Raw genomic sequence first — 22,264 nt, 5'->3', positions numbered from 1 at the left:
GGCATTTTGATCACAGTCTGCTGGGTGCAGTATGCAACCAACAGTCAGTATACCGCATGGTGCTGTTGGCAACCATAGCCACAGCTCTGTATAGCAATACACAAATATTTTAGAACAAAGTCAGCATAAATCACAAGATTGTCTCATAAGTACACGAGGAAGGAAATACAAGCAATAAAGGCAATAAGCAAATAAGTGATCTCCATTTGAAGGACATTCAATGAGAAAATTTCATGTTGGTTTGGTCTTGAAGCCATACACTTCTTTCATGCAGGTCTCTCCACTAGTCTATCCTGTGCAACCCTCTTTATTACTACACATATGCGTACATATTCTGTAAACCAGTGAAGTGCATGGCGTAGAGTACTTACCATGTACTACAGGTCAATGTTCCTTTCTATTCCATTAATGTATGTAGTGCTCTTATTAGTCTGTAATTAGTGGTATAATTATTCTAGTCTTGTCTTTGCACTCCCCTGGGGGAGAGGTATATGTAAGCTGGCTTTTATAAGATAATTGTCAAGCATCTTTTAATTCTTTTAATTCAGCTTTTTCATCATTTTGCTTGGTGTACTCCTTAGTGCAGTCTACATCCATCAGAATCTGCTTGCTGTAATCAAGCCTAGGTGACATTGTAGAATTTTGACCCTCACCCTATCCCACCGCTATGCTTCCTCTCCATTACCAGACTGCCTACCTGACGTGTTCTAAGTAGGACTGTTGATATTTTTAAAGATATCATTATAGGCCTTCGATATTTCAAAAAAAGGTGTCGATATACTGGCCTCTAAAAATATAGGCAGCACACTGTAAATGAACTGTCAGTTTTAGAGCTGTATATTTAAGTTTTGATTTATTTAGGATTAAAGGAGATGACTCAAAATTCTTAATTCTCAACCAGTACTTTCTGTACATTATTAAGTTGTTGTTGTTGTTGTTGTGGTCTTCAGTCCTGAGACTGGTTTGATGCAGCTCTCCATGCTACTCTATCCTGTGCAAGCTTTTTCATCTCCCAGTACCTACTGCAACCTACATCCTTCTGAATCTGCTTAGTGTATTCATCTCTTGGTCTCCCTCTACGATTTTTACCCTCCACGCTGCCCTCCAATAATAAATTGGTGATCCCTTGATGCCTCAGAACATGTCCTACCAACCGATCCCTTCTTCTGGTCAAGTTGTGCCACAAACTTCTCTTCTCCCCATTCCTATTCAATACTTCCTCATTAGTTATGTGATCTACCCATCTAATCTTCAGCATTCTTCTGTAGCACCACATTTCGAAAGCTTCTATTCTCTTCTTGTCCAAACTATTTATCATCCATGTTTCACTTCCATACATGGCTACACTCCATACAAATACTTTCAGAAATGACTTCCTGACACTTAAATCAATACTGGATGTTAACAAATTTCTCTTCTTCAGAAACGCTTTCCTTGCCATTGCCAGCCTACATTTTATATCCTCTCTACTTCGACCATCATCAGTTATTTTGCTCCCCAAATAGCAAAACTCCTTTACTACTTTAAGTGCCTCATTTCCTAATCTAATTCCCTCAGCATCACCCGACTTAATTAGACTACATTCCATTATCCTTGTTTTGCTTTTGTTGATGTTCATCTTATATCCTCCTTTCAAGACACTGTCCATTCCATTCAACTGCTCTTCCAAGTCCTTTGCTGTCTCTGACAGAATTACAATGTCATCGGCGAACCTCAAAGTTTTTATTTCTTCTCCATGAATTTTAATACCTACTCCGATTTTTCTTTTGTTTCCTTTACTGCTTGCTCAATATACAGATTGAACAACATCGGGGAGAGGCTACAACCCTGTCTTACTCCCTTCCCAACCACTGCTTCCCTTTCATGTCCCTCGACTCTTATAACTGCCATCTGGTTTCTGTACAAATTGTAAATAGCCTTTCGCTCCCTGTATTTTACCCCTGCCAACTTTAGAATTTGAAAGAGAGTATTCCAGTCAACATTGTCAAAAGCTTTCTCTAAGTCTACAAATGCTAGAAACGTAGGTTTGCCTTTCCTTAATCTTTCTTCTAAGATAAGTCGTAAGGTCAGTATTGCCTCACGTGTTCCAGTGTTTCTACGGAATCCAAACTGATCTTCCCCGAGGTTGGCTTCTACTAGTTTTTCCATTCGTCTGTAAAGAATTCGTGTTAGTATTTTGCAGCTGTGACTTATTAAGCTGATAGTTCGGTAATTTTCACATCTGTCAACACCTGCTTTCTTTGGGATTGGAATTATTATATTCTTCTTGAAGTCTGAGGGTATTTCGCCTGTTTCATACATCTTGCTCACCAGATGGTAGAGTTTTGTCAGGACTGGCTCTCCCATTTCCGTCAGTAGTTCCAATGGAATATTGTCTACTCCGGGGGCCTTGTTTCGACTCAGGTCTTTCAGTGCTCTGTCAAACTCTTCACGCAGTATCATATCTCCCATTTCATCTTCATCTACATCCTCTTCCATTTCCATAATATTGTCCTCAAGTACATCGCCCTTGTATAGACCCTCTATATACTCCTTCCACCTTTCTGCTTTCCCTTCTTTGCTTAGAACTGGTTTTCCATCTGAGCTCTTGATATTCATACAAGTCGTTCTCTTATCTCCAAAGGTCTCTTTAATTTTCCTGTAGGCGGTATCTATCTTACCCCTAGTGAGATAGGCCTCTACATCCTTACATTTGTCCTCTAGCCATCCCTGCTTAGCCATTTTGCACTTCCTGTCGATCTCATTTTTGAGACGTTTGTATTCCTTTTTACCTGTTTCACTTACTGCATTTTTATATTTTCTCCTTTCATCAATTAAATTCAATATTTCTTCTGTTACCCAAGGATTTCTACTAGCCCTCGTCTTTTTACCTACTTGATCCTCTGCTGCCTTCACTACTTCATCCCTCAGAGCTACCCATTCTTCTTCTACTGTATTTCTTTCCCCCATTCCTGTCAATTGTTCCCTTATGCTCTCCCTGAAACTCTCTACAACCTCTGGTTCTTTCAGTTTATCCAGGTCCCATCTCCTTAAATTCCCACCTTTTTGCAGTTTCTTCAGTTTCAATCTGCAGTTCATAACCAATAGATTGTGGTCAGAATCCACATCTGCCCCTGGAAATGTCTTACAATTTAAAACCTGGTTCCTAAATCTCTGTCTTACCATTATATAATCTATCTGATACCTTTTAGTATCTCCAGGGTTCTTCCATGTATACAACCTTCTTTCATGATTCTTAAACCAAGTGTTAGCTATGATTATGTTGTGCTCTGTGCAAAATTCTACCAGGCGGCTTCCTCTTTCATTTCTGTCCCCCAATCCATATTCACCTACTATGTTTCCTTCTCTCCCTTTTACTACACTCGAATTCCAGTCACCCATGACTATTAAATTTTCGTCTCCCTTCACAATCTGAATAATTTCTTTTATTTCATCATACATTTCTTCAATTTCTTCGTCATCTGCAGAGCTAGTTGGCATATAAACTTGTACTACTGTAGTAGGTGTTGGCTTCATGTCTATCTTGGCCACAATAATGCGTTCACTATGCTGTTTGTAGTAGCTTACCCGCATTCCTATTTTCCTATTCATTATTAAACCTACTCCTGCATTACCCCTATTTGATTTTGTGTTTATAACCCTGTAGTCACCTGACCAGAAGTCTTGTTCCTCCTGCCACCGAACTTCACTAATTCCCACTATATCTAACTTCAACCTATCCATTTCCCTTTTTAAATTTTCTAACCTACCTGCCCGATTAAGGGATCTGACATTCCACGCTCCGATCCGTAGAACGCCAGTTTTCTTTCTCCTGATAACTACATCCTCTTGAGTAGTCCCCGCCCGGAGATCCGAATGGGGGACTATTTTACCTCCGGAATATTTTACCCAAGAGGACGCCATCATCATGTAATCATACAGTAAAGCTGCATGCCCTCGGGAAAAATTACGGCTGTAGTTTCCCCTTGCTTTCAGCCGTTCGCAGTACCAGCACAGTAAGGCCGTTTTGGTTATTTTACAAGGCCAGATCAGTCAATCATCCAGACTGTTGCCCTTGCAACTACTGAAAAGGCTGCTGCCCCTCTTCAGGAACCACACGTTTGTCTGGCCTCTCAACAGATACCCCTCCGTTGTGGTTGCACCTACGGTACGGCTATCTGTATCGCTGAGGCACGCAAGCCTCCCCACCAACAGCAAGGTCCATGGTTCATGGGGGGGGGGGGGGGGGGGGCATTATTAAGTATTGATTTATTATTAGATGTTCTGTACATCAACAAGCTAGCAGCTAGCTTATACTCCTTAGAGCAGGGATTTAAAGGAAAATGATGCATGTTCACACTAGGCAATAACCACTTTGGTAGCAATGGTAACTGCATGTAAGTGGCTCAATATAAGTTGACCAATGGGTCCCTCATTCAGTTTTGTTGCACATTGGATTTGTCCAGAACACTTCATGTTGACTTTCCTGCTTTTTCATTTGAGCAAACGCCAGCGACCTAGCAATTGTAGTGTCAAAATTGCATGGTGAAGTTAAACATTGCAGTTCCTGTTGGTAGTGCCGAGCACCAATTATGTCAGCATTTCTCCTCACACATCTCCACTCATGGCAAAAACCAATCTTGTCATTTAGATTTTTGTTGTATATTTTCAGTAACTGTTTTTGAAGAATGCCCGTGTGAAGAAATAGCACACTAGTGGTGTTAAAAACTGAACTGTGCCATGGAGTCATCACCAAACTGAGAAAGATTGGACGTGATGAAAGCTCAAGAAGTTGTAAGATTGTTGACACTGAAAATAAAATTATGTTCTACTACAATTTGAAAGAAACAACTTCAAATATTTACTGAAAATTGCGAAAAAATATAATATGAAATAAAAATATAGGCACCTGATATTGCTGTTTTGATATTGATATATCGGTGAAAAAAATATCTCCAATAGATATGTATATTTTCTGGAAAAAGTATTGATGTATTGATATTTTATCAACAACCTAGCTCTAAGTGAGTGGCGTATGCATGGTCACTACTCACTGCCCCAAATAAATACCAGCACAATACTGTAACAGTTCTGTGCAACATACCACGTGAAACTATTCGTATAGCTCCATTGGATCAGCTGTTCGTCCACCCCGATTTCACTTGTTTACATTTAGTTCTTCTTTTAACATTTAAGAGATCTGACATATGATGACTCTGGCTCCAGCCATGGTATCCAATTTGTTTTTCTGTTGTTTGTGACATGAATTCATTACCTAGTGAGTGTGCCGTTTCTGGTGTGTGAGTGAGGTAGGTGAGAGCCCCAGTACTAGATTATGTGACTATGGACTTACTTTCTTTTCTGGCTTACACAACTGCAATAAGCAAAGCATTTACTGTCAATAAGAAATAATGATGTACTCATCCAAGCAACAGCCTTTTGTTTCCTGCCTGAAATAATGTTAAATAAAGATATGCTGGCCTCATCTTAAACATTGGTTTTAACACCACAGTTCTTTACCAGGAACAATATCTACTTGAGGTATTGTGCTGCTGTCTTCCTCTGACTTTTGAAGTACATAACCAGGCACTTATAAGAGGACCTACAGTGTAACGAAGACTCCAAAGCACAGTTCAACTTGGAATTTATTATGAGGGGTTTAAGAAGCAATATCTGGGAATAAGCATATTTAGTAATTTACAGTTAAATGACTACATAAAACTAGTAATAGGAAAGGCCAATGTCAGATTCGTTGAAAGAATCCTGAGAAAACACAAAGGGGGTAGCTTGGAAAACAGCAGAGATGCTGACTCGCAGATAGGCACAACAAAAAGACTGTTACAATGTAAGCTTTTGGCCAACAAGACCTTTGTCGAAAATACAACACACACACACACACACACACACACACACACACACACACACACACACACACACACACAAACACTGGCATGCATGCGAGTCTGCAAATGCAGCACGCACGCACGCACGCGCACACACACACACACACACACACACACACACACGACTGCAGCCTCCTGCCAGAGGCTGCAGTCATGTGTGTGAGTTGTGTTTGTGTGTATTCGCGTGTGTCGGTGTGGATGTGGGTGTGCGTGTGTGTGCGCGCGCATGCGTGCATCTTCTATTTTCGACACAAAGGCCTTGTTGGCCAAAAGCTTATGTTGCGACAGTCTTTTTGTTGTGCCTATCTGTGACTTAGCATCTCCGCTATATGGTGAGTAGCAATTTTTATTTTCATAATATTCTTACATTCCATCCTGGATTTTCCATTGTTTGATTTTAGCTTAGAAAACATTTATTTGACCAGTACTGGAGGACTGCTTGTCAATTTGGGACCGACAGGCATCTACAAGGGAAGAAAAGGATGAAGGACGGGTTGGCGGCTCGTACCCCTCTAAAATCTGCAACACACTTTTCTTACGCACTGCAGTATTCTCTTGAATGTCTAGAAATAGTTGTCTTTGATTGTACTAAACCACAGTTTAATCTATATTGGTGCGATTATTATTGTTGTTATGTAGTATTCTGCCTAGTGGCATGGTGATGTCATTGTATGGAGAATTTCTGACACCAATGTTCCTTGTCTTGAGCTTGTTCCTTCAGTTTACTGCATCTCCTTTCATCTTTCGTGTCATTCAGATATTGAATTATTCTTCTTCCTCATCTTGTATTCTGTTTGATTTCCCTCTGATGACGTTGTGTATGAGCTCCTCGTGTGTGAGTATGTGTCTGATCCTGTTGACCTTCCTCTGAATTATACAGAATAGTTTTCTTCTCTACTGATCTTTTCAGTATATAGCCGTTTGTCACCGAACTGCACTCTTGATCTTCCTTATTATTCTCCAGCACTGCATTTCAAAACTTTCCAGGTATTTTTTTCTCAATTTCCCTCATGGTCCAGACAGTGCAATGCTCCAGATGTAGCACTTGATCAGTTTCTTCCTTAATTCCAGCCCCAATTGCTGGTCAGAAGAGTGCTCTTCTTTTTGAATGCAGCTTTGTCCATGGTGATTCTTGTTAAAATTTCATTTGTGCAGTGTGCATCCTTTGTCAGTGAGCTTCTCAAGTACTCCAGCTGTATCACATTCTCAATTTTCGTCAGTTATCCTCAAAGGTTTTTCCCAGTTTGTAATCCCCATCACATTTGATTGCTCAGTGTTGATTTCCATTCCATATTTTGTTCCAGTATCCACTAATTGGTTTCTGATTTTTGGCGAGCACTGCCAGATCGTCTGTTTACTTGATGGTGTTGATGAGTTGTCCTATCCTGAAGTTTCCACATCTTTTCAAAGCTTTCCTCTCACCAGCCATTCTCCTTGCAGGTTGAAGAGACTCTGTGATTGACAGCATCCTTGTCTTACTCCTCTTCCTCTTTTCCACACTGTTAGTTTCTCCATAGGTCAGTTGCAGCTTTATTCTTTGCCTCACGTACTAGTTGAGACTTAGTTTCTGATCTCGCCAGTGAATTCCTATCTCCTTCATCAATTTTGTCCATTTGACTTTGTCAAAGGCCTACTGCGAGTCTATACAAGAAGCACAAACTTTTTAATTAATAGCCAAAACCTTCTCTGATAAAATCCTCACCATGCCAATTATGTCCCTGGTTTCTTTTCATTTCCTAAATCTAAACTGGTCCTCTCCTATTACTTCCTCAGTTTCGTGTACCATTTGCCTGTTGAACATTCTTGGAATGATCTTCACCATGTGTGAGATCAGACCAATTGTTTTGCAGTCACTAAATTTCGTGGCTTTGGTTTCTTCTTGAGAGTAACCATTGTGACGTCCAGTTTCTTCTCAAGATTACCCTTTGTGACGTCCAGTTTTATAAATTTTGTTGATGAGTTGAGTCATTAGTTTCAAACCTCTGTTTCAGATTTCTTTGAACAAAACCACTAGTGTGTTGTCATTTCCTGTAGCTTTAGTCCTTAATTGCCTTCTCTGTCTACATTGTCAGTATGCTGGGCCCTTTTTATCTTCATCAGTAGCTTCCTCTGTCCCTATTTTGACATCTAGTGGACAGTGTTCCCTATCATAAAGGTTTTTTACATATTCTTCCCATATTTTCACAATGTGTATTTGTTCAGTAACTATATATCCTCTACAATCTTCTATTCCAAAGGTTCTTACTCCTTTGTTCTCTCTCCCTCTCAGTTCCTTCATTTTCTAGTATGTGATTTTGTACCTTCCTCTGCTTTGTAGTTGCTTTAATTCGTTGCGAATTTCTTCTATGTACTTTTCCTTCATTTTGTTTCTTTCATGAGTGCATTTTTAACTTTTTTGTATTTGTCTTCATTAACATTTTTACACTTACTCCTTGCCTCCATCTTTTGCAGCATCTCAGTGGTGATCCTGTGTTTCCTCACTATCTTTATTTCCTCGGTATCTTTGTTTCCTCACTCTCTTTGTTTCCCTCCCAACTTCACTCTCTTAAAATATTCAACAAAACCAGAGTAACATTTCACCATTGCACTTCTATGCTTGCATTTTCACCTCACACTTCACTAAATTGTTGCTCCAAGGATTCTCTTACTGCCTAATTTTTCTTTCGTAGCTTTTCCAGGTCCCATCCTTGCTTTCTCCTCCCACACTGTCCTATCCTCTACAGCACTGTACTGATACCTGCAACCCAATGGCCAAGACCTTAACTGACATCATCAGGCAGCATGTCTTGGTATCTTCTATGCTGCCCCAAAACCTCCATTTGACAAGTATGTAGTCTGTCTGATATTTGTTAATATCACTGGGGCTCTTCCATATGTACAATTTACTCTTCCTTTTCTTGAATCAAGTGTTCATCACCACCAAGTTGTTCCGCCAACAGAATTCCACCACCATCACTCCTCCTGTAATTTCTTGTTCCTAACCCAATTGCCCCATGATGTTTAGGTCACTACCTTGCCCAACCACACTATTCCAGGCAACCATGACTATGATGTTTGCTCTTCCTCTGCTTCTCTGTGGATAATGTCTTCTATTTCATAGTTCATTTTCCTTTCTTTGTTGCCATGAGCTGATATTGGCGTGTACACTTGAACTACCACTGGAGGGGGCTCACCACTCTTTTGCGGGTTTGTACTTGGCTACCACCAGGCCCCATTCTTTGCCTCATCTTTTCCCTTCCATGCTGCATGTCTATCCTCAACCTGTTCTTTTTCCCCTCCCTTGGGGAACATGTCTGGGCTGTTTTTGTAGGTGTATTCTGCATTTTTGGTAGTCAATATCAGATTACTCTCCACTGTTTTTGTTGCTTTTTTCTTCCTTCGTTCACCTTCTCCTATCTTTCCTCCACTTTGGTGTGTGAGGTTCTCTTTTTATTCTTCCTCTTTATGCACTCCTGAAGGTCGGCCCATGCATCTGATATGTAACAAGTGACTGGATAATGCATAATTCCCAGCCCCAGGTCAACAAGTGGGGTTCGCACGAACCCTCTGGTACAGGCCAGGGCCAAGGAGGGATGATTGCCTGAGCTCCAACCTTCCCAAATTGCCTATTGGTCCCTCTATCAGGTGTTCAGGAAGTGTGACCTGAGGTGTGAACAGTCACCTAAAGCAGGTGCACCCCTTCTGAAGGGGGCCCCCTGTTGGAAGGAGCATGCCATCAGACGTGGGAAATCATGGGGGGTTTTATGGCAATAAGCCAATCATCTTCACAGTCAGCAGCTACAAAACATAAACAAAATGAGGCTAATGATTCAAATACCCTCCCAGTTGCACCACGGTTCCTTATGGTTTCATGTACTAAAGATGCTCAGTCATTCGCTACGGTAAATCCGTTTACTATTCAGAAACATGATATGCAATTCCTGGCTCTGTGAAATCCTGCTCTTGTGCATGCAATGGCACTTTGCGTTTGGAAACTACATCAAATTGTCAAGCACAACAACTGCTTGCAGCTTCACTCCTTCATGGCTATCCTGTTTGCGTTGAAGCCCATCGAACGCTGAATTCTTCACATGGTGCTATTTGCACTAGGCTGCTCAATGGTCTGATGCAGGCAGAAATCCAAATGTACCTCTCTGATCTGTGTGTCACTGCAATCCATCAGGTGACGAAAAAAGTTGATGCCTCTTTAGTGTCCACAAACACTGTCTTTCTCACTTTTGATAGAGTGGTTCTTCCATCAAATTTCACAGTCAGACCATATATTCTGAACCTGATGTGCTACTACCAGTGTCATCGTTACAACGACATTCGAGAGCCTGTCGACACCCAGCCAGATGTGTAACATGTAGTAGGGATGGCCATGAGGGTGACTGTCCATCTCCTTCTCCCCATTGCATCAAGTGCAATGGCGATCATGTCACCTCCTCCCGCAATTATCCCATATATTTCGATGAGTGGACTGTCCAAGCAGATCCGGGTGAAGGAAAAAGTGCCTTACTTTGTCGCTTGCAAGTTTTTGGCTAGTCGGAAACTCTGTGTTCTACTGTCTGGCACCTACAGTACTGTTCTTCCAACATCTCACTCCACCAAGGACAATGTGGTTGTGAAATCGCCCAGCATCATGGTAGCATCCCGTATCCTCCTCCAGCTGCCAAACTTTTACCTTGCAGAGCAAAGTCACCAGCTACACAACTGGCAGGCCTGAAAGGATAGAAGGAATACTCCCGTGAAGACTTGCTACGTCCCTCCAGCCAACCAACATCTGAATCTTCCTCTGCCAAATGGAAAGGTTCAAAGAAGTCAAACAAAGGCAAATGGTCTTCTCCTTCGCTGACTCAAAAATGCTCTTCAACAGTGTTACCATGTGATACCCTCGTTCGGCCGATCTCCGTGTCACCGGTGCACACCATCAACTGTTTGTCTGCCCTGGACTCTGCAGGCTGACAGAAGGAGAATGCCGACGCTTCTGTAGACCTCATGGAGCAGGATCCTCCCGCCTCTGTGCCCTGCAGCAGTGAGTCTTCGAAGGCTGGCTCTCAGTGATAGGTGAGGTGACACCCCTTCATTTTTTCCTTGTTATGGCTCTCCTCCAGTGGAACGTTTGTGGTCTTTGATTCAACAAAGAGGGTTTACGGCTGCTCTTAGAATTGCAGCGTCCACTTGTTCTCTGCCTTCAGGAAACAAAATTGCGTCCTCATGGCCGCTTGGAGCTCTTGCATTTCTTCCTGGTCCATTTTGATCTTCCCTCTCATGGGGAAGTCACGCTGCTTATATGGGCTGACATTTATAGTCAACCCATCTCCCTGACTACCCGGCATCAAGCTATTGAAGTTTGCCCTTTTCTTCCTCACTGTTCACATCCCTCCAACATTGGATGTCACCAGGGGAGACTTCATTCAGCTTATTGGCAGCTACCTCATCCCTTTCAGCTACTGCTCGGTGACTTTAATGCGCACCATCCGCTTTGGGGTTCTCCCAGAACCTGTCCGAGAGGTGGCCTCTTGGCTGACCTCAATCAATTTACCGTATTTACTCGAATCTAAGCCGCACTTGAAGCTAAGCCGCACCTGAAAAATGAGAATAGAAATGAAGGAAAAAAATTTCTGGAATCTAAGCCACATCTGAAATTTGAGATTCGAAATTCAAGGGGATGGAAAAGTTTTAGGCCACACCTCCAAATCGAAACAAAGTTGGTCCATTGTAATATGAGAGACAATTTAGGTTGAATAAATGACGATACAGCTACAGTAGTTTGGTTCGAGTCGTAAGCTTAGCAGTTAAGCTTTACCAGGTAGCCATTGCTATGCGTCAAGTGCTCCGTCCGTATTTATACAGGTACCCTTCCTTTTTCACATGCTTCGTCTGGTTTGAATTGATTGCTTATTTTTCTTTGATCTGGTAAGTGCTGCTCTCTTTGTTATAGGTGTTTATGTCATTCTAAGCTGAAAATGCATTACTGTACTGTGTCATGCATTGTTTGTCACATTCTGATAATGAGTGTTTACGGCCTGTCGCCGCTCACGGCATGGCTTGCTTTTGTGTGCGAGAGATAGAGAGAGAGAGAGAGAGAGAGAGAGAGAGAGGAATCGTCTCATTAGCGAAACAATGGCAAGAGACTGCTATTTGTTGTTACTTACACTGCTGCTTTCTTTGATAGTGATCAACAAATAATAGGCTGCGTATGATAGAAGGTGTACTGAACGAGAGTTTAGCAAAAATTTTTCTCCGTTTGAAAATCTTTGCAGACGCCTCTTTAGTGCATTATGTTCTGCACAGAAATTAGTCATCTTAGATTTAAAAATCTAGTCAATTGGCCGTGCTTCAATTCTGACTGTATCACTATTAGGCATAAGAATAATACGAATATAAACATGACATGATATATATATTCTTCCGCGTTTGCTGTTGTCTCACTCTAGTTTCATAGTTTATTAGGCAGACAGGATTTAAATGAGATAGCAGCAAACACGAAAGAATACATGGCAAAATGTTTATATTCGTATTATTCTTATAGTTAAGAGAATACTGCGTGTGATTCACAATTCATAAAAGTTCCTATTACCAACCATCTCTTCTCACAGATAGGAAAAAATTCACAACGTAGAGTTGGCCATATTGATGAACATCCCAAACAGTCTTGCAAGTTGGATTTTCGTAGTACATTGGAATGCTGCTACATTCGAAGATGAACAATATGGAATTTGTATTTACTTTGTTGGATAATGTATGAAAATGCAGTGGTCGAAACTCGGGGCGGAGAAAAAAGCTCATCTTCCACCCTTTTTTTTTTACTGGTGCAGAGGTTTTGGCGCCAGTATTTATCTTTGTGCCTGCAAAGCATGCCTGTGTAGCGGTACATATATTCGACGGCAGAAGTTAGTTGCGGCGGCACCTACCAACATTTTTCAGAACTTTCGCTTACTTTGCACTCGATTCTAAGCCGCAGGCGGTTTTTTGGATTACAAAAATCGGAAAAAAAGTGCGGCTTAGATTTGAGTAAATATGGTAACCTCTTCTGTCTTAACATAGGAGCACCCACATTCCTTTCAAACTTCATGCAAACCTATTCCCATTTGGACCTATCGTTCTGCACTGGTCTGCAGCTCATGGTCTCGCAGTTGCGTTCTCGCTTCCCGAGCACGGGAATCCAGATTTGATTCCCGGCGGGGTCCGGGATTTTCACCTGCCTCGAGATGACTGGATGTTTGTGTTGTCCTCATCGATTCATCATCATTCATGAAAGTGGCAAGACCGGACTGAGCATAGTTTGGGCAATTTGTACGGGTGCTGATAACCACGCAGTTGAGCGCCCCACAAATCAATCGTCATCTTCTGCACTGCCCAGCTTGCCCATCGTCTCGAGTCATCCATTCTCTCTGACACGTACTCGAGCAACCATCTCCCATGTAAGACGTGCACCCCGTATTTTTAACCGTCATCCTACAATGGCCAACTGCATTCATTATAAACAGTTGTCTGCACAGAGTTGCATTCTTCAGGATAGCAAAAGAGCTAGCTGGATTTCATTCACTAGTCCTTTTAACAGTTCCACTCCCTCTTCTGTTCTGTGGGCCAACCTCCGACAGCTCTCTGGGACCAAACCCATTCCCCTATTTCTGGCCCAACTGTAGCAGACAATGTCACCATGGATTCTATTGCTATCTCCAACTTCTTGGATGACCATTTTGTGGAGATTTTAAGCTCCTCCCTCTAACAGCCTGGCTTCCTCCATCAGAAATGAGTTAAATTGCCAGGGCAAGAGCCAAAAGTTAACTCCAGGAGGTAACAGAGAAGAGGGATGTGCCCCATACTGGCAATCAAAGGAGTCACAGGATGGGTTGCCACACATGGCAGACAAACAGCATGTATACCTGTGGAGGAGAAAGTCACGGCAGTAGGACAGCAGTAGTTCGGCAGCTTCTGCATTTAGACCCTGAACCAGGCTAGTCTAAAAGGCGCTAGTGGTCAAACACATGTCACAATGGTGGATGGTATTAAGATGGCACAAGAGGGATGGATGTGCAGCTACATAAATGAAACACCCATAGTCTAGTTTTGAACAGACGAGGGACTGGTACTAATAGAGGAGCACGGTTTGATCTGCTCCTCAGGAAGTACCATTGAGAACATTGAAGGGCCACATACAGTGGGCTGCCTATCAAGCACAAACCCCTGGAATTTTGTAGTTTCAATGAACGGAAGAGCAAAAGACCCAAGATGTAAAGATGGTGGAAGAAACCAACTGTGCAGATAGAAATTCATACAAACAGTTTTGTCAGTGGAAAAGTGAAAGTCACTGTCGATGCTCCATGCGTGAAGACAATCGAGACATTGCTGAAGATGCCACTCAATGAGACAGGTCCATGGAGAACTGCATTAGATAGCAATTTCGTTGATGAACAGGGAGCCGGAGGTGCCCGGCGGGAGACAGGCCATTATAGGGCTAATGGCAATAGTAAAGAGAACAACGTTCAGGACAGAACCCTGAGGCACACCATTTTCCTCGATAAAGGTGTCTGACAAGGCACAACAGACACGTACCTTGAAAACTCAGTCTTTTAAAAATTCCTGAAGAAAACAGAACAGGCAGCCATGGAAGCTTCACGTGTAAAGAGTATGGAGGATACCAGTCCTCCAGCAAGTGTTCCTGGTTTTAGCTGTCTTCTCTTCCATTGATTGGGATTAATGTGTAGTCGTTTTTAACTCCTCTTTTTGTCTTCGTGTTCTACAGTTCCGATGGGTGCGCATATGACTCTAGTTGTTTTTGCACCGTAAAACAAACCAACTAACAAACAAACTACACTTGAACTATCAGAATGTCCGTTGGTTCTGCACTTGTTTTCACAAATATTAAATGATCACTATGGCACACCACTTTAATCACACTCTTGGAGTATTTGAATCACTATCACTATTGCCATGCCATATTAAATGCTTTTTCCACGTGAATAAAACATCATGTACTTACCTGACAATATTTCACAACTATTTAGCCATCCCACTTCACTTAAACACATTATGTTCACATCACATTTCTCCATTTCTTTCTTCAGATTTTCCCGTTCCCCGGCTTTTTGAAGTGTTCTTATTAAAATGGTCATCTCTTTTGATGACACCTGAAATCTGAAATACTACCAACCCGGAGATCCAAATTGGGAGGGGGCCACATTTACTTCCAGAATTTTTTACTTTAGGAAATGCCATCATTATTCTCTGGAAATATAAAAACATAGTGATCTTTCAATTTCCTTTCCACATCACAGTGTCATTGCTGAAGAACCAGACTGATTGGTTTCGCCCTTGCACCTTTGATCTCGATCAATTTAAAGTGTCGTTTACTTGGTGCTTCATGTCAGTATGGTGCCTGCTGCTGCCTGGTAACAGCCTACCTACATCACCAGCTGCCCACCCTCTACAACGTGGACATTAGCTTACAGAGTTGTCTCTTCTGCAATCTCTTCATCTTCTTCCTCACTGCTTTTGAGGATTTCACTGTTACCCTGGGAAGGGAACCTCACAAGTGTGAACTTTTACAAAAATGCCCCAAAACACAATCATCTCTTCCACTTCCTCATACATGTCATTATCATGCTGCAAAGCAGAGTGAGTCCAACCTCCAGCAAGTGGATTCACCTACCATTTCCCCCTCTCCTCCCTCATGAGCACAACACAGATCTGGATGCAGTACACCTTGCCAACATTTGCAGGACATCCTACCAGCACTATTCAGTAACCACAGTAGTGTTATATACTTTTTGCCCTTAAGTACAACCTAGACCATGCTTCATATATAGTTGCAAATGCGTCAGTTGGAAATAAAACATGCTATTTACAGTGCTAGAAGTGAAAGAATGAAATTTTCCATCAACGTGTAGAGAGAAAATGACACCATTCTGTAACACACTGACAAAATTGCTCAACAACACATCAATGTAGGTACTGCAGGACTGTGTTAATGCAATTCTAGGGCATTCTGAGTTTGATCTAGTGTCCAGTTTTAGTGCAGATTTAGGTGGTTTGTCACAAACATCTACACAAAATGCTGATTCTGGATTACACTTGTCATCAAGTATCCTAAACATTTAGCTTTCAGCTCACATTTCTTCAACATTAATCATGTTGCTCAAACTTAAAAAAATAGAAGACATGGAAATAATGGAATCCATTGATTGATATGATAAGATATAAATTTCTGTGAGCAAACAATGTGATATGCAACATGTGACACAAATAGTTCTAAATCTTTTGGGTACAGATTCCTCTCCCCAAATGAAGAAGCTCAGGTTATGAGACTGATATACACATAATACATAAAATATTTATTTGTTATTGAGAAAGAACAATCTCCATGATAATAAGGTCAGAAAGTGATGGCAAATACCAAAATATCCCTGTTAGCATATAGACACCAAAGACAGTCAGATTCTTTGAAACACCCCTAGACTATGTCAAATGGTTAGCTAGTAACCATGATGGTCTGATGAAGTGTCACTGCATTAGGAATGTTGCTGCAGATGCTTATTGTCTGAAGTGGACCCACAAATAATGGTCAGACATCAGCAGAACATGTAGACAGTAGCACTAATCATCACCGACATATCCAACTGCTATCACTAACATTTTTTGTTGTCATGTTTGACAGGAAGCCTCATAGTCAATCTGTGGCCATATTTAGCAGTGGATGGAAGTACACTAGTCTCGCTAATCAACATAATTTTTATTAACATCTCATCATTACACATTTCAGGACTCCCCATTATCAGATTAGTCAAAATCCATATATGGACCTATGTCACCTCCTACAACAATCCAGCAGATCATCAGTGCCCGAACCCAGTAACATTATCCTCTGCATTTCTGATAATGTGACTGAAATATGCTGAAGCCTCATCTTCAAATTTTCATGAGGCTATCCTGCATGAAGTCTTTGAGTGCTTTCAATATATTTCTTGTAGATAGCTACCTATAATTTCAGCCTACATTTTAATCAGAAACTCCAACTGGTGTTTAATCTGAATTGTTGTAACACAAGGATTGTTATCCTCCCACAAAAATTGTTCATAAAAATTTGCTGTCCCATTTATTTCATATATTGGCTCATGTGTAAACAAGACAGAAGACACAAACAGTGGATTAGCAATTGGTGGAACAGATCAATGGCAATAGTTCTCTCATAGCCTATTACTGGTGGGGAAAAGAGACACTGAAGACCATACACAAAACTGTTATCTACCCTCCATGTGGCGTAATGAGATGTATCACGTGGTACACCTGTCTCTCCCATGGTGACAACTGAATCCTCAACAATCTGATCTGTGCATTCATTTTCGTCACATCTGCTAGCAAGTCTTAGTCCAACTTAATACACCATTTGTGTTGCTATTGATCTTATTTCAGTAATTTTATGATAAACAGCTTTGAAGGTTGTCTTCTATCCAGAAACACATTTTGATACAGCCTTGTGTACATTACCATTCACTTGGCTTCACATAAAATCATATTTACCTGCTCACAAAATGGATATCCTGATATGTTTGACCAGAACATGTATCACATAGTTCACTAGTTCCATGTAAGTGAAACAATCATTGCAGACTAATATAAAAAGTACACAAATGTATTACTTATTTCCGTGTTCCATGAATCATAATTGCAATCTCTCACTATGATTTGGAATGAACCAGTTTCATAAGTGGAAAGTATGGCAGTATACAGACTGTCCAAATCATCTGTTAAAATTGTTTACTTCATTAAGTAGGCGGTCAACAATTTTTCATGGCTGAATACCACACTCCTTTCTGTACAACACAAAGGCTGAGAAACAGATAACTAAAATCAGTCCTATTTTGAGCCTCTGTTGACTTCCCTATTTCATTTCTCAAAGCTACCAATTCATCTTCTACTGCATTTGTTTCCCTTGTTCTTGTCAATTGTGGCCTAATGGTCCCTATGAAACTCCCAAGAACCTCTGGTTCTTTCAACTTATCCTGGCCCCATCTCCTTAATTTCCTACCTTTCTGCAGTTTCTTGATTTTTAATGTACAGTCAACAGCCAATAAATTGAAGTCAGAGTTCACATCTGCCCCTGGGGATGTCTTACAATTTACAATCTGTATCCGAAATCTCTGTCTTACCATTATATAATCAATCTGAAATCTTCTGGTATCTCCAGGTCTCTTCTGTGTGTACAACGTTATTTTGTGGTTTTTAAGCCAAGTGTCAGTGATGACTAAATTACGCTCTGTCCAAAATTATACCACGTGGCTTCCTTTTTCATACCCCTAAAGTATGTTAATATCTATCCAAAACATCCTGTAGATGGCATTAGTGTTAAAGTTTATTTCCTGATTGATCATTTTTTAGGAATAGTATCTATAGGCACTTTACGAATTGTTATAATTATTGATATCCACCAGGATTATTGCAAGTGGTGCTCTGTTTTGTTTCTAATTCAGGTTTCTAATTGTCACTGTCAAAATTACTGACACAACTATGAATAAATTACTTGTGGGGAATATTTTTTACCTGCATTTCATGACTTGTTAACATCATTGTTGGATGCTTGCTGTATTTAATATAAAAGAAAACTGTATGATTTCAGATCATCAAGCCAGAAAAAATGAATAGTCATACTAATACTTATTCAGATTAATATTAATTATTTATTAATTCATATCATTATTGTAAAAATACTTGATGTTTAAAGGAGACCATTTGGCAAAAAGCAGAAGAGTTGAGCTGTCGATAGGCACATGCAAAAGAAGGAAAACTTCCTAGCTTTTGGAGCTTTGATGAGCTACAGTAAAATAAAAAAACACCCACACTCTTACACACATTCATACGCTTGCATATGTACCCACATGGTGCCAGCTAGATCGACAGTGCCAATGCTATTTTGCACCGGTGACTGGTTGTGGTGGTGATAGTATTGGGTAGGGTAGGTACAGGGAGAGGCAGGCAGGAGGCAGGAAGAGGGGCTGGCGTGGGTGGCTAGCAGTTTGGAGGGAGGTGGCCAGATTGCCATCTAGGAATGTGGGAGGAACAGCTGCCAGGTATATGGGTTGGTCCGATTATAACTGGCATTGGGAAGCAACACATGCTGGAGGTCACATGTGGATGCAATAAGGAAGAGGGTGTCAGGACAGAGAAAGGGCGAACTGTTGAATGGAGTGTGTGGGAACAGTGGGGTACCTGAGTTTGGGAGGTCAGGACAATTACAGGAGCTGAGGATGTGTTGTAAGGATAGCTCTCCCATCTGTGCAGTTCAGAGAAGCTTGTGGTGGAGGAAAGGTTCCAGATGGCACAGGTTGTGAAGCAGCCATTGAAATTGAGCATGTTGTGCCACTGGGTGGTCAACCATGTTCTTGACAGCAGTTTGGTAGTGGCAATCCATCCTGGTAGACAATTGGTCGGTAGCCATCCCAACATAAAAGGCTGTGCAGTGCTTGCAGAATAGTTTATGTATGAAATGGCTGCTTTCATAAGTGGCCTGGCCTCTGATGGTGAGGATAAGCACTTGACAGGACTGGAGTAGGAGGTGCCTGGTGTGGGTGGATTGGGGAGGTCTTACAGTTTGGTCTGCCACAGGAATCATATTCCTGTGGCAAGGGCTTCAGAGTGGGAGTGGCATAGGAATGCACTATGGTGTTGTTGTGTAGGTTGGGTGGGTGATGGAACACGACTGTAGGAAGTGCAGGAAGGGTTCTGGTAGGATGTCTTCCGCTTCAGGAAATAGTGAGAGATAATCATAGCTCTTGTGAAGGATATGATTCAGTTGTTTCGTTCAAGGGTGATACTGGCTGATGAGGGGGATGCACCTTTGTGGCTGATTATTGGTGGTGGTGGTGGTGGTGGTGGTGGTGGTGGGAGGATTTGGGGTATGTAAGGAAATGGCATGGGAAATCTGTTTGTGGACTAGGTTTGGAGGGGGGGGGGGGGTATTGCCTGTCTAAAGACCTTTGTGAGACCTTAAACCTACTGGGAAAAAGAATTCTTGTCACTACCAATGTGTTGTTCACAGGTGGCTAGACCACGTGGGTTGGATTTTTGTGGTGTGAAAGGTAGTGACATCAACATTGACAAATAGGGGTTCAGGAGGTAAAGAGGGGAGGATGGTGGAAAGTTGGTGAAGGATGTGGTTAGTATCATTAATGTGGGAGGCTAGGTTTCAGGATAGTGGGTGGAGGTGTCGGTCAACAAGAGCAGAAATTCTTCCAGAGGGATCAGAATAGCTGGCTACAATGGACCACCCAGGATTGTTGGATTTGGGGGTTATGTGGAAGGCTGCTGTGTGGGGTGCTGTTGGCATGAGAAGCAAGATGATTTTGGGTGTGCAAATATGCTCCATAAAAGGAAGGATGATGCAAGGATAAAGTTTGATGCTACATTCCACCTTTCAGATGAAAAACATACAAAATTTGTTTTGATGCAAACAAAACAGTTGTATTCTTGCTTATTCCACCTCCACCACAGAAAACAATTGTGCTCTGTTAAATAGAAACCGGGCACAGAGCAATGTCCCTGCAACCTAAAAGCGCAGTTTGTGTATTCTTCTGGTCATGACAACCTGCAATAATAGATTAATAGTGATTTATTTAGCTTATCACTCATATCTGTAACTTTTTTGGAGACTGTTGTAAATTTATCTTCATAACTGATTAGTATTTAGAGAATACACCTAATCCTCGTGTCCAGTTTTCTTCTATTGTTATCAAATGAATGGTGACATAGCTAAAGTATATGTACAGTATGAAGGGCCGGTTCAAGAACATTTTTCTGCACAAGTAACTCACCATACACCTCCCGCCTTCCCTCAACACATTTTCCATTGTGCACTTTCATCCGTGTTAGTTTCCACTACTAATTGTGTTATAGAGTACATAAAAACTTTGTACTTCTGTGCCGCTGTCAGCTTGCTGCCCCAAGCATCTGCTATTAGTTGTGGTATGTGCTGTATAGAATTCTTATAGTTAGAATGTTGCTGGCACCTCTCTCAGTTTGGCACTCCAGTTCGCTATTTGTGTCACCTGTGTCTTGAACTGGTCCTTTCTGTATGGTATTTGTAACATAATTGTTAGACATTTTCTGAATAGAGAGTACATATTTTAAAAATTAACAGTTTGCAGAGACGGCGAGTTCACAGATGATGCCATAGGAACCACTAGTGGGTTTAAAGTGAGTATACAGCAGTCATTTCTGACCTCTAATGATGTGTAATTATCTTAAAAATATAAACTAGATGGTGAGTTGTTATCTTTCCTCCTTCCATTATTCGCACTGCATCATTTTATTGATATACAATTTTGATAAAATAATACCACATAATGAGCTAGTTAATTGTAAACAGGCTGAGTATCTGGGGCAGTTATATGATGCTTCACAAGCCCTGCATCAACTACTCACTGACACCCCTACCTAGCTTGTTGAGGGTATGGACGAGCTTGCGAGCAGTATTACAGTCCTGCAGGTTCTGCAAACTGTGCAGCCGCCTCCGGACCAGGTCACTCAACTCGACAGCCTCCAGCTCTCGCCACACCTCATAACCGCCCACTCTGGCCCATTCATCAGTGTCTGACTTTAGGGACCTATCTTCAAGAGACAGTTAGTTGCAATGTCAATTAACAGTTCACTGAGTGACCTGAACTGGAGAATGTTGAAAAAAGTTATTGGTGCACAAAAAGCACACCTAGGGAACAAGAGGTATCAAAGTAGTTTTGGAATAGTCGCGAACAGCTGTCACATCAATCTGTTTGCTGTGCTATCTCTTACAAACTAAGAGATCATAATTGGGCCTCAAAACATCAGCATAAAGTACACAAGACAAGTCATAAATGAGGAAACATTTAAGATGAGCAGCTGAAACACACCATCCAAAACATATACTAGAGTAGTAAATGTATTGAGGTATGGTTTTCACTAAGTTATAGCAGATAATGTGGTGAATTTTCTGATCTACAAAACAATTTTTTATGTTTTTTATGCCAAATAATAACACTAATTTTGTTATTTTTAATGAAACTATGTGTCTTTTTCTGTGGCTTCAAAGGGAATTTCAAAACCATAGTGTGTGGAACTTAGTAGCAAGATAACAGCATCTGCCATGATGTTCTAAATGTAAGTAATCTCTTAACTCTGGTATTGTTCGTGTGTGTATCGTTATCACATTTATATCGGGTGCTCAAAATGTTATTTAATTTCTTCTTGGATTTGTTAAGGGCTGTAGTTACATGGATGAAACGGGAAGTCACATTGGTACCACACATTGATTGCCTTATCTTAGTTGTGATGTTTTCTAATAACTTCTGTTGGGGACTACATAGCCAGGTACATTTAAAATTTCTGTCAATAAAACAGGGACCAATGACAGGATTCCTATAAAATTT

General features: G+C 41.2%; 1 long non-coding RNA gene across 2 annotated transcripts in view; it reads left to right on the top strand.

The window, feature by feature from the left end:
• LOC126428122 (uncharacterized) overlaps nt 1-21,082 on the top strand; it is a 31,172-nt gene extending 10,090 nt beyond the window's left edge. The window contains exon 3 of one of the 2 annotated variants that reach the window (XR_007576778.1): nt 21,001-21,082. This is a non-coding gene — a long non-coding RNA (uncharacterized LOC126428122). Of the gene's footprint in view, nt 1-4,651; nt 4,786-21,000 lie in introns of those variants that run through there. The other variant, XR_007576779.1, reaches the window with a different exon arrangement.
• The last annotated feature ends 1,182 nt before the right edge of the window (nt 21,083-22,264 follow it).

Source organism: Schistocerca serialis, chromosome 12 (genome assembly GCF_023864345.2).
Source record: "Schistocerca serialis cubense isolate TAMUIC-IGC-003099 chromosome 12, iqSchSeri2.2, whole genome shotgun sequence".
In the NCBI taxonomy this organism is placed as follows: Eukaryota; Metazoa; Arthropoda; class Insecta; order Orthoptera; family Acrididae; genus Schistocerca; species Schistocerca serialis.
This window is presented reverse-complemented; position numbering and strand designations above follow the sequence as displayed.